Source organism: Callospermophilus lateralis, unplaced genomic scaffold, assembly GCF_048772815.1.
Source record: "Callospermophilus lateralis isolate mCalLat2 unplaced genomic scaffold, mCalLat2.hap1 Scaffold_113, whole genome shotgun sequence".
NCBI lineage: Eukaryota > Metazoa > Chordata > Mammalia > Rodentia > Sciuridae > Callospermophilus > Callospermophilus lateralis.
In genome coordinates, this window is record NW_027511570.1 from 1,388,814 (window position 1) to 1,401,657 (window position 12,844).

Sequence of the window (12,844 nt, forward strand, 5' to 3'; positions counted from 1 at the left end):
CTGTGTGGTCTCACCTTTATCATATTCTAAATTCTTTTGTATCAAGACTATTTAACCCATACCAAATATCATTCTTTCAATCTTTATATCACACCATTTTGATTAGTCTAAGTTTATATGGGGATGTTTTAATGTGTAAAAAGTGAAGTTCCCTTCACCCATCTATTTCATAATATATAGGATTTGTAATGATATTCTCTCATGTTTAATAACTATCTTTCCTTCTCTGTCAATCTAGATGGGAATGTATCAATTCTGTCAATTATTTTAAAGTACAATCTTTGGTTTTGTTTATTCTTATTTATTTATTTGTTCTATTTCAGTTATGTCGTCTTTTTTATTTCTTCATTCTACTTTGGATTTGCTTTATTGCTCTTTTTCTAGTTTCTCAATATAGGTCATTAATTTTAAATCTTTCCTCTTTTCTATTAAAGTAATTATTTAAGTTATTAACTAACTAAATTATTTAAAGTTATAGTTTTGCTCTGGCTTTGGCAGCATCCCACAATTTTTGATAAACTGAATTTTCATGATAATTCAGCTCAAAATGTTTTCTGACTTCTCTTATGATTCATGACCTACATATTTAGGATTTTTCTAGATATCTTATTGTTACTGAGTTCTAATTTAACACACTCTAATTCCAATGCTTTTAAATTCTTTTACTCTTATTATAGCCCATAATATAGTTGATCTTGGTGAATGTACTATTAGCACTTGAAAAGAACATGTATGAGGCAGTTGTGGGATACAGTGTTTAAAAATGGTGTAGGGGATTGATGCTGTATTCAGATATTACAGAAGATCTGATTGTGTTGTGTGATTCTAACAATTGCTGATAAAAGGGTATTAAAAACCTCCAACTATGCTTGAGTATTTGACAACTTTGATTTTATGTATACTGGAGCTGTTATTAGGCACAGTTACACATTTGTGATTGTTGTATCTTCTTTATAAAGTGGACGTTTTACCATTCTGAAACATTTCTATCTTCAGTAATACTCTGAATCTCAAGACTACCAAAAATGGTATCAATATATCCATCAAGACCTTTTTTTTTTAGGGAGGGGAGTACCACGGATTGAACTCAAGGGCATTTGACCACTGAGCCACATTCCCAACCCTTTTTTATATTTTATTTAGAGACAGTGTCTCACTTAGTTGCTTAGCACTTCACTGTTGCTAAGGCTGGCTTTGAACTTGAGATTCTCCTGCCTCAGCCTCCCAAGCCAGTAGGATTTACATGTGTGTGCCACTGCATCTGGCAGCCCTTTTTATTTTTTATTTTTAAAACAGAATCTCACTTAATTCCCAAGTCTGGCCTTGAACTTTCTATTTTCTTGCCTCAGCCTCCCAAATAGCTGTGATTACAGGAGTGCACCACCACATTCAATTTATTTTTTATGCATTTTTATAGTCTATCTTTTAATGGAGTATTTAACCCATTCATATTTAAAAAATCATTTTAAAGTTCATGATTAAGACTAACATATTGCTATTTATGTTTTTTCCCTTGTTTTTTGTCACTCCATGCCTTCTTTTTTGCCTTCTTTTGGATGAAACTTTTTCTTAGAGTTCTATTTTAATCTATCACCAATCTTATTTTTGAAAATGTTCTTGCTTATTCTTGAATACATTTCTCCCAGGACACACAGTAATTATTTGGTCAATCTCCTTCCCCAGCTCTACCACCACAAAAACAAAACATAACAAAAACTAAAGACATCTTGCCAGCACTTTAATTAGATCCATAATGGATTACGTTTATAAATTATTTTGAGAGGGAAATTATCTTTAAAATATTTTCTTTCTAAACAAGTACATCATGTAATATATTCAATAATTTTCAGTAGTTTTCTGTTTTCAAAATGTACATGTCCCCTGATGAGGTTATTTATGTACACTTATTTTAACATTCATAGTATTACTGTAAATGAGAATTTAGTAACTCTAATCTATTTTTCTAATGTACTTTTTTAGGGATTACTAATTTTTTGTTGTTGTTTATTGGGGTGCTGGGGATTGAACCCATGACCTTGTACATGTGAGGCAACACTCTACCAACTGAGCTATATCCTCAGCCCCACTAGTTTTTGAAATAAGTATTTAAGTAAAATTGACACCAAAGTTAAAAGAAACAAAATATGAAATGTATACTACTATATCATCAACAAACTTATAATTTCAACAGCTTAATATAGTGCAAGGAACACAGTAATAAAAATTCTAATAAATATAAAAATGGCTAAATATGACTAATTTAAATAAGTAATAATACTTATATTACATTGATACTTATATGGTATTATTAAGTGATTGAAACTTTTCTAAATGTTTTATGTGCATAAACTCACCTAAATATTTACAAACCTTATGGTAATAATTATTTTCATTTTACAGATAAGGAAACTGACAGTTACCCAAAATCTTACATATAGTATACACTCAAGTAATCAGGCTTCAGAGTCTAGTTTTAACCACAAATTTATATTGTCTCTGCTTTTCAAATAAAGCATGTCTTAATTTGGGGGCTTAATTACTAAATACAGAAATAAGCATTTCCACTGAACAGTAGCAATGTTGATGCAGGAAATTCCTTAGGTCTTTTAAAATGAACCAATGATAATGTTGCCATGTACACACACATAGTTGAAAAGACAAAACATGAAGCCATTGTAAGTTCACTGATAATATGTAAAGTTTGTTTTCAGAATATGTAGTTTGGGGGCTGGGGATGTGGTTCAAGCGGTAGCACGCTCGCCTGGCATGCGTGCGGCCCGGGTTCGATCCTCAGCACCACATACAAACAAAGATGTTGTGCCTGCCGAAAAACTAAGAAATAAATATTAAAAAATTTATTCTCTCTCTCTCTCTCTCTCTCTCTCTCTCTCTCTCTCTCAAAAAAAAAAGAATATGTAGTTTGTTTAGTAGGCACGTTAATTAAAAAGACAAATTCATTGCAAATTGCCCTTAACTGAAATTTAAATCATCCCTATCTTGAAATTTAAATAAATAAATACAGTGAATATGGGGCATGCTATACTACAGCTACCCAGAATTTTTTTAAAAATTGCCTTTACTGGCACTCTGTCCCAGGATAGTTTGGTACTAAGGAAATAAAATTACCCCTAAGTTTCAGTGCACAATTTTTAGAAATCAACTTTAGTTTCTCATTTTACCTGATCTGATGAAATTTCTGAATCAAATACAGAAGAATCAAATAAATTCAATCTAGGTGATCTAGAAGTATAACTTGTAAGAAATGAAAATCCAGAGGATTCTTTTTGTGTTTGACCTTCAGGAACTGCATTTCTGTTACAAAGAGATTTTTAAAAATTATCAAAATGTTAAAAATCTATAACTAAACACTGAAGATTGACCACAAGCAATGTCATGGGGGTAAAAATTAGCATAGAAGGGAAGGTAGGAAGTAGTTATTGAAGCAACCTATAAAGAAAAGATGGTTTGCGAGGAGACTACTATAGAAAATCAACTTTGGGATAATTTTTATGAATATATACTCAATATACTGTCAGGCACTCTTCTAGGTACTTCCATAAGCATAACTTATTCCTCATAATAACTCTATAATACAGATATTATTTCAGTCACTTTAATTTTACAGTAAAATATTTTTAAGCGTAGAAAGTATAAATGATTTGCTCAAAAAAATACAGTAAGTTCTAGAGTTGAGAATTGAATTCAGCACTTCAGATTCAAAGTCCAAGCGCTTAACCCCAACATGGTCTTCAAGATCTTGAAAGTCAGTAACAAGCTGTGTCTATTTTGTTTATATATATATTTAGTTTTTGATAGACCTTTACTTTATTTATTTATCTGTGGTGCTGTGAATCGAACCCAGTGCCTCACACATATCAGGCAAGGGCATTACTGCTAAGCCCCAGCCCCAGCCCCAACAAGCTGTGTCTGGATTAGAAGCCAGCCATTACTAAGTGTCTATCAGGGAGTTAAACAGTAAAATGATCCGGAAAAAATAGACAATACAATGTGTAACACATTGGTTAGGAGAATGGATTCTAAAACCAGAACTGCCTGGGTTTAAAATCTCAACTCTAACAATGATTATTTGTATTACCTATAATTATGTTTCCTCATTTATAAAATAATGATAATAATGTATCTAAAATGTATAAGATTGTTGTGAACATCAAATGATCAATATTAAATGGTCTAAAGTGCTTATAACAGTGGCTCACAGATAGTGCTACATAAGTGTTTTTAAAATATAATAGGGGCCAGGGGGATAGCTCAACAGAAGATTAAGTACTTAGTATTCACAAGGCCTTGGAGACAATTCCAAATACCAAAATAGGAAAAAAGTGTGTGTGTGTGTGTGTGTGTGTGTGTGTGTATGAAGTGTAACAATACTTCCATAAACTATCTCTATGACCATGAATGAGTCATTTAACTTTACAGATCATAATTTTCTCATCCATGGAGAGAAATTTTAGCATATAATCTGATATTCCTTAATAATTCTCAGATTTGAAGTTGAATTTCACTTTAAACATGCTGTGCTTGAGTCAATAGCATAGTATTCTTATATAAAACTTATTTTAACAATTTAAAATACAGAAGTAGGATATAGGTGAGATATCCCTGATAAAGTGAAATCTATCTGACATATTTTGGAAAAACCTCAGGGATCAGTATTAAGGAAGAGACTGAACTAAAGACAACATTTAAAGGTAGCACTATTTTCTTGAATGCAAACCATATATCTATAGTTTTCAAAGATAAATATTCATGTTAGAGATATTTATGCCTAACGAGCTTACTAAGCAGAATGGCAATTCTTGCTTCAGACACTATAACATGTGGGAAAATGACTGCTGGAATATTATTCAATGATAAGCCCACAATCTTCCAAATATGGCAGTAGCTCTTTAACATTTTAAATTTCTCTACAAAATTTAACCCTTTGGAAAATTTTAAATGTATATAGTATTGCCCTGGGTAAGTACTCAGGATCTACATCATCTTCAGCGAAACGCTGCAGGAAAAATAGAGAGGAAGACCTGTGAAACAAGAACAGCAGAATTTTAATAATTCAAACAGGATGATAGGTACTTGGAAGTTCATTATGCTAGTCTCTACTTTGCATGTCTGAAATACTCTACACTAAAAAAATTTAAAGTTACAGGTATAAGTCATTTTACTATTCCTATCAACTTTATCTGACTTAATGCATAATTTACTTATAATTATCAAATAAAGTCCTACATTTCAAATGAGGGAGCTTTAGGAAACTGTATTTTCTCCAAAGATTCATGTGTCTTCATAGCTTCAGGAGTTTTTAAAAATATAGGAATTTCAGGAGTTGGTGGAAAATTCTCAGGCCTTTCTTCTACTTCATCACTATTATATTCTATTGACTTTCCAAAATGTTCTGCATGTATAGGCTGCAAATTCAAAGTAACAGAAAACTAAAAATGAATGTTGTTGCAGTAATAGAATGACATATATAAAAATGCACAAGACAGAAAATACCATACTAATCTGTAGTCATTTCACAGATAAGTAAAATAAGAATAACTGGAAAAGTGATATTAAAATACACATTCAAACAATAATTATTTTAATGATCATTTTTTTTCTTTTCTTTCCAGCTCCATCTTCCTCATTCCTACTTGAGAAAAGTATAACAACCAGAAAATACTGAACTTGATAAAGAATAATGTTTAGGACTGTAGTATAGATGAAGAACTGTATATACTAACTCCTTGAAAGGAAAGAGTAATTTGGGTCTGACAAAAAAATTTATATGTACTTATTATTTGTATTTCCTTACAGAATAATACTACTATATTGTTTCTCTTATTTAAACCCTTAGTATCTAGGGTAAAGTTTAAAATATATTGTCTACATCTATCATAATTAAAGCTTCCCACTATTCAAAAATAATTTCAAGACATTTTTATGACAATTACTGGTCTTGGACTGCCACAACAAATCATTTTATCTTACCAAATTGCAATCTCAATATATATCAGCACTTAGTTTTTTAAAATTTTAATTTATCAGCCCTTATTAATGAAAATTTTTGCATATTTATGTGTAAACTTTTTGTGGCTTTTGGTTTTCGTCTTGTTCTGTTTTATTTTCTTAGTGGTGCTGGGAATGGAACCCAGTGTTTTAAGCATACTAAGCAAGCACTCTACAACTGAGCTATACCCCCAGTCCTTTTGGCTTTTTTTTTGTTTTAATTAGTTATAAATGACAGGAGAATGCATTTATGCACTTTGATATATCATATATAGATGGGACATAATTTCTCATTTTTCTGAGTGTATATGTTGTAGAATCATATTGGTCATGCAGATATATATATATATATATATATATATATATATTTCATTCTACTATGTTTCCTATTCCCACATCCCCTCCCCTCTCCTCCCTTTTCTTCCCTAAGGTAACGCTATTCTTCTCTCGTGTTTTTGGCCTTGCTTTTGAATCTGAAAAATAGAATCTGTTACTTCCTAGAAACCTGATTAGCAACTAATAAAATCTCACATAAACAATCTTTATTTCACTAAATCCAAAATTAAAATGGACACAAAATTTTAAAATTAGAATGGTCAAATCAAACATTTGACTTACTTGTGAAGTGCATTTTGATTCTCTTAATTGTCTTACTGTCCCTTTTTCTCCACACTCAGCATCTGTTACATGAAAACAAACTGTTTTTCTTTTTGCAATTTTATTATAAAATAAAACACATTAGTTTAACCATATGAAATTGCCAATATTTAACTCTGTTAGTCTACCAAAATGGCAATTTCATGTTTCAATCCAATATATATATATATTCAATCCAATATATAAGAGAATAAAATATAAACAGTTTAACAAACAAAATTATAAAGAGAACACTCATGTAACCACATCAAGTAAAGAAATAAAACATCACAAGCACTCCAAAAGGTCCTATATTCTCCATGTCTTTCTCTTAGAGGTAATCCCTATCCAGACTTTTGTGATAATTTTTTCCTAATTTGTTATATATGATTTTATCATCTCAATAACATATTTTCCTTATTTAAAATGTTATATCATGAAATTAAATATGTCCTATCTCTTGCTTTTGTTTACTTTTTTTTTTTTGAGTAACATAAGCTTGTGAGATTCATCCATTCTGTAGTACATGACATAGTTTTCTTACTGATATAAAGTATTCCATTGCACAAACAGGACATTATGTATCTATACATTCTACTGCAAATGGGTATCTAGGATGTTTCCACATTAAAACTATTACAAATAATAACATTCTTTACTGATACAATTGTATGTATATACTTGTATTTCTTTAAGTATATGCCTAGAGGTGGAATTATGAGGAATAGAGTATGTGCATTTCTCAAGACCAGATGCCAACCTTTTCTAATGTAGTTGTACTAATTTCCACTGTGACAACTAGCCACCTTGGAAATCATTCAATCTCATCAGACAAATTAGCTCTAATTTATTAAAGACAATTCCTACCAATAGTTTGAAAGTTCCTATTGTCCTGTATTCTCATCAAAACATAATATTGTGAGACATTTTGAATCTTGCTATTTCGGTAAACATGTAACGATAACTCAATGTGGGTTTCGTTTTTTTTTTTCAGTTCCATGATTTGCTGAGTATCTTTTAATGTTTATCTGCCACAAACGTTTCTTTCTCTTTTTAAAATACTTAGTCATATTTTGCATATATTTCTAATTGGGTTGTCTTTTTCTTCTTTTGTAAAAGTTCTGTATATACTTTCAAATTACTCTTTTTAGAGCTTTCTGTATTGCAAATATATCTTCTGGCTTGATGATGCACTTGATACTCTTTTAGGGTATCTTTTGATAAACAAAAATCTTAATTTTAATGTGGCCAAATTCATCAATTTTTCTTTTATGACTGGGCTTTTTAATTCCTGTTTAAGAGATCTTTCTCTATATTGAAGTCATGACAATATTATTCTATCTGATCTTCTGAAAGCTTTCTTGTTTTTGTCTTCTGAATTTAAATAAAAATTACTATTTTCATTACATATTAATTTCTTCAAATTTTGGGTCTAAAGATTATTGAAATAAATATTTTTATTTCAAGATAATTATATGACTTCTTGTGTATGAACAACAGGTAGAGTTATGCCAGCTATATGCAGTTCCCTGCATTGTTTGATTAATTATTTGTTCTTGTTTAACACTGTTGGTTTGGTATATAGAGAGAATTATAAATAGCTAGAACAGATCACCTGTACAGGTAAGATAAGTTTTTATCTTAGAAGAAAGCAAGGAGACTATTCATTTGTGTACAATAAACATATTGTGTTGGATCTCCTAGTAAGAGTAAGAGAAAAAGACTCTAAGTATATAATCGTTCTAAAATGCATACATTAACAGAATTTTCCTGGGATCAGAAAAAGCCATCTTTAAAACTTCAAAATAAAAGTCAATAATCCAAGAAGAAGAGAAAAAGACTTCCACATGGCATAATAAATTAAATAATTATTGTGAATTACTAGATTACCAAAATACATATGCATGTATGCACTTAATATACAATATATACTCACGTTTATATTTATATATTCATGTATACATGTATATACATAACTATACAAACATGCATATTGAAATGTATATGGAGAGAAAGAAAAATAAATTATATTTTCAAAGATATGAAGTTTCAATAGCTAGTTCATTTGAGAATAATAAATTCATCATATATACTGTGATCTTTCTGTGACTTTATTCAAAGAAAATTGTCCAAGATAATAATATATCAATGCAAAAATATAATAACATTATTTATAATAGTAAAAAACAGGAAATCAAAAAGAATTCAATGTGAAAGAATGGCTAAATAATGGCATATCCACACAATGGGACATTATACAGTCATTACTAATAAAAACTAATTAATGATATGTAGAAATAACCTCAATAATTTATTATGAAGGGGAAAAGGATGCAAAATTATATACATAGTATAATTAAAATTTGGAGGGTAAAAGAACAAAACAAACATACACATAGAAAAAAAGACTAAAAGAATATACACTGGTATGTATCATGTCCATTATTTCTGGGTGGTAGTATTTTTTATATTGTTTTGTATTTCAAAATTTCTTCAATAAAATACATTTACTTAATATTTAGAGGGAATATGTTTTAAAACCAGGTATGCATGATCAATTATACAGAGATGTAAACAATCCAAATAATTCTAGTATAAAAAACTGATGTAATTTATTACCCTTATTTATTATGAAAAATATGAATAGCAAATACCTGTTTGTCTTTTTTCAAACCACTGATTGTTGTTTGATCGTTTCTGAGGAGTTAACAATCTAAAATGCAAGGCATATAATTTTTATATTATTTTGAATTGATATTCACAAATTGCAGAAATTAAAGTTTTTTTATTGGGGGCAGGTAGGGGTGGGGATTGAAACAGGGACCTAGTAGCATGCCATGTAAGTCCTCTACCACTGAACTACATTCTCACCTCTTAAGAATTTTCTTATTTTAAAAAATTACCTGAACTGCATAAAATTTTGTGAACATTTAATAGCAGTAACATGTGAACATTTTGAATTGTTATTCACACCAGAATCATTAAATACCTGAAAGAAAAAAAGAAAGCATTGAATTGACTACATACGATGTGGGGAGAAAGGTACACTCATACATTGCTGGTGGGACTACAAATTGGTACAGCCAATAAGGAAAGCAGTATAAAGATTCCTTTTAAATCTGGGAATGGAACCACCATTTGACCCAGCTATCCCTCTCCTCAGTCTATACCTAAAGGACTTAAAAACAGTATACTACAGGGACACAGCCACATCAATGTTTATAGCAGCACAATTCACAATACCTAAACTTTGGAACCAACCTAGATGCCCCTTCAGTGGATGAATAGATTAAAAAAATGTGGCATATATACACAATAGAATTTTACTCATCAATAAAAGAGAATAAAATCATGGCATTTGTAGGTAAATGGATGGCATTGGAGAAGATAATGCTAAGTGAAGTTAGCCAATCCCTAAAAACCAAATGCTGAATATTTTCTCTGATATAAGGAGGCTGACTCATAGTGGGGTAGGGATGGGGAGCATGGGAGGGTTGGATGAATTCTAGATAGGGAAGAAGGGTGGGAAGGAAAAGGAGAGGCTTGGGATTAGCAAGGACCATGGAATGTGATGGATATCATTATCTGAAGTACATTTATGAAGACTCGAATTGGGTATCAACATACTTTATATACAAACAAAGATATGAAAAATTGTGGTATATTGTGGGAGACCAACCTTACATGTGACTGAGTAACAGTCCCTGACTGGATTCTGAGGTGCTCAGTCACAGAAATGTGGCAGAGCTTTCCCCACCCTTCTTGGGTTCGAGGGACAGTGTCTTGTGCATGGATGTGTCTTGCTACAGCCCCAAGGGTGAAGCTATGCTCACCTGCTCCTTTGTAATATAACCCCTTGCCCTGTTTAGAATAGAATCTTCCATGGAAGTGCCTTGTGTGTCCCCTTCTCTTACTTTGTCCTTGGGTGTGGCCTGCCCAGGTGTCAGTCAACCTGCTGACAGTGGACATCAGATAGACTCAGCCCCCTAAAACCTGACCCCTTGCCTCATTTGAATAGCTTCTCCTCAATAAAAGGGGTCAGCGTGTGCTCTCGCTCTCTCTCTTCCTGCGGACTATTAAGGTCAGAGGAGCCTTCACAGCAACCCCAAAGAAAAAGGTATTTGTGTCTCTTGTGTGGTTATTTTGCACAGCCTAGTCAGCCCAGTTTAACTGGAATAAACCCTGAGCCTTTTAGTCGAGAGAACAGAAACCTGGCAGTATATATGTGTAATAAGAATTGCAATGCAAAAAAAAAAAAAAAAGTACATGTAAAACGGCATGAATTGAACATACTCTATATACAAAGATATGAAAAAAACTGTACTCTATATGTGTAATAAGAATTGTAATGCATTCCGCTGTTGTGTATTTAAAAAAATAAAATCAACAAAACTAAAAAAAAAAACAAAACAAACAATAAACATTTGCTAAAGCTATACAAGGTTCTCTCATTTCATTGGCATTTCAACCTTATCATCATCATTAGCAATATAATGCTTATATACATTAATTGAAACTATTACATATAAGACATACAAATACTGGAAAACAAATTCAAAACCCTCAATGAATTTGATGTTTATAATAAATATAATAACTATTTTTATAACAGTTAAGGTAAATATTTTTAAAATTTATTCCCTTCATATTATAATTAATTAAGAAAATCTTGCCATTTCTCAATTGATGATCTGCTCTGTGTCCCTCTATCCTCTAAAATCTTTGAAACAGAATACAGAAAAGTAAAACAACAAATTAAAAGATTGAAGCCTGAACTTTCTTTTTTATTTACATATGAAAGAGCTAATACTTCATTTTTAACTTTAAATAAAATTTGTTTTATATTAACATGTAAGCCACTGCTTTATTATGTTCGTTTACAGCCTTTAATTTTTCCTAAAAATATCTGGCTTAAATGGTAAGTTTATTTCATTGTTTTTGTTATGATAGATGTTCTGTCAATTTTTGCTTTGCATAATTTGGTGCAACATGGTTTTTATGATTTTTCAATGAACTGTTCTCTTTAAAAAATAAGAATATATATATATATATATATATATATATATATATATATATATCCTTGCTAATGCTTTTGTTATTTCTATATATTGTTATATTTGCTTTTTTGTTTGTATTCACCTGATACATACTTTCCATTTTTTATTTTTAGCCTTTATTTGTAAAATTATTTCAGCTATTCTGTTTTAATAGTATGTAACTGTATTTTTAAAATATATCCCATACAAGTACCTCTGTCTTCTAATAGTGGTTTAACCCAGTCAGATTTTTATGATTGTTTATCTGTTCAGAACTTTTTCCAGCATCTTGTTTGTTTTCTATCTAAATGCTAACTGTTGTTTCCACTCTGTTAACCTAATTTTTATCTTTTTTCTTCTACTTTTAAAAAATTTACACCTTCCATTTCTCTTCTGATAATTTTCTTAAATATTTGACATACAGACATAAATTTACATTTTTCCAGAATGTATACTTAATCAGCATTTATATTCTCTCCCTACATCTACTACCCCTCCACCACCAAAAAATTAAAAACTTCGGTAAACATTTGTTTTCCTCATTTATCTACCTTCATCCCATATTAAAATCATCTGTAATTTTAGATTCCTATAATACATATTTAGACTTAGTTTCATTTTAGTGTCTGTATTAATTACAAATCAGTGAAAGGACAAATATTTTTTTTCATTGAGGAATTCCCTCTGGACTGTTTTCAAGGGAAAATAAAGATATGCAATATCAGCAGTCAGTTACTTGATTGGTGTAGTCCTTATTTTTCACAGGCATCAAGAACCACCCAGGACACAAGCCAGTTTCTCTTACCCATGCTCCACGACTCACTGCTTCCACCTGGAGTCAGTCATCCCATTACTGAGGCTGACCAAAGGCAAAGTAGAGAAACAAAGATGAACATGAGTTAAGTTACTTAACTCCCTCTGAAGGAGCCCAACAAATTATCCCATTGATTGTCCCTGGATCTCTATTTTGTTAACAGAATTATCCTATGCATGTCCCAGGTTATAATTCCTTTCTTCAATCCAATCAGTTTTATTTCTTCTTCCAGAGATTTTTCAAGTTTTTGGTTTAATAGATAAAGGGCTTGGTATTTTAAAATATTTTTTTCCATTATTTTGAAGGCAATGGAGCATATTATAGTCTATATTCAGAATGTCATATTCAAATT

The 12,844-nt window shown here is 30.8% G+C and overlaps 1 pseudogene; it reads right to left on the reverse strand.

Moving 5' to 3' along the window:
- The window catches only part of LOC143386126 (protein SIX6OS1-like), a 34,083-nt pseudogene that overhangs the window by 5,773 nt on the left and 15,466 nt on the right, over positions 1–12,844 (reverse strand).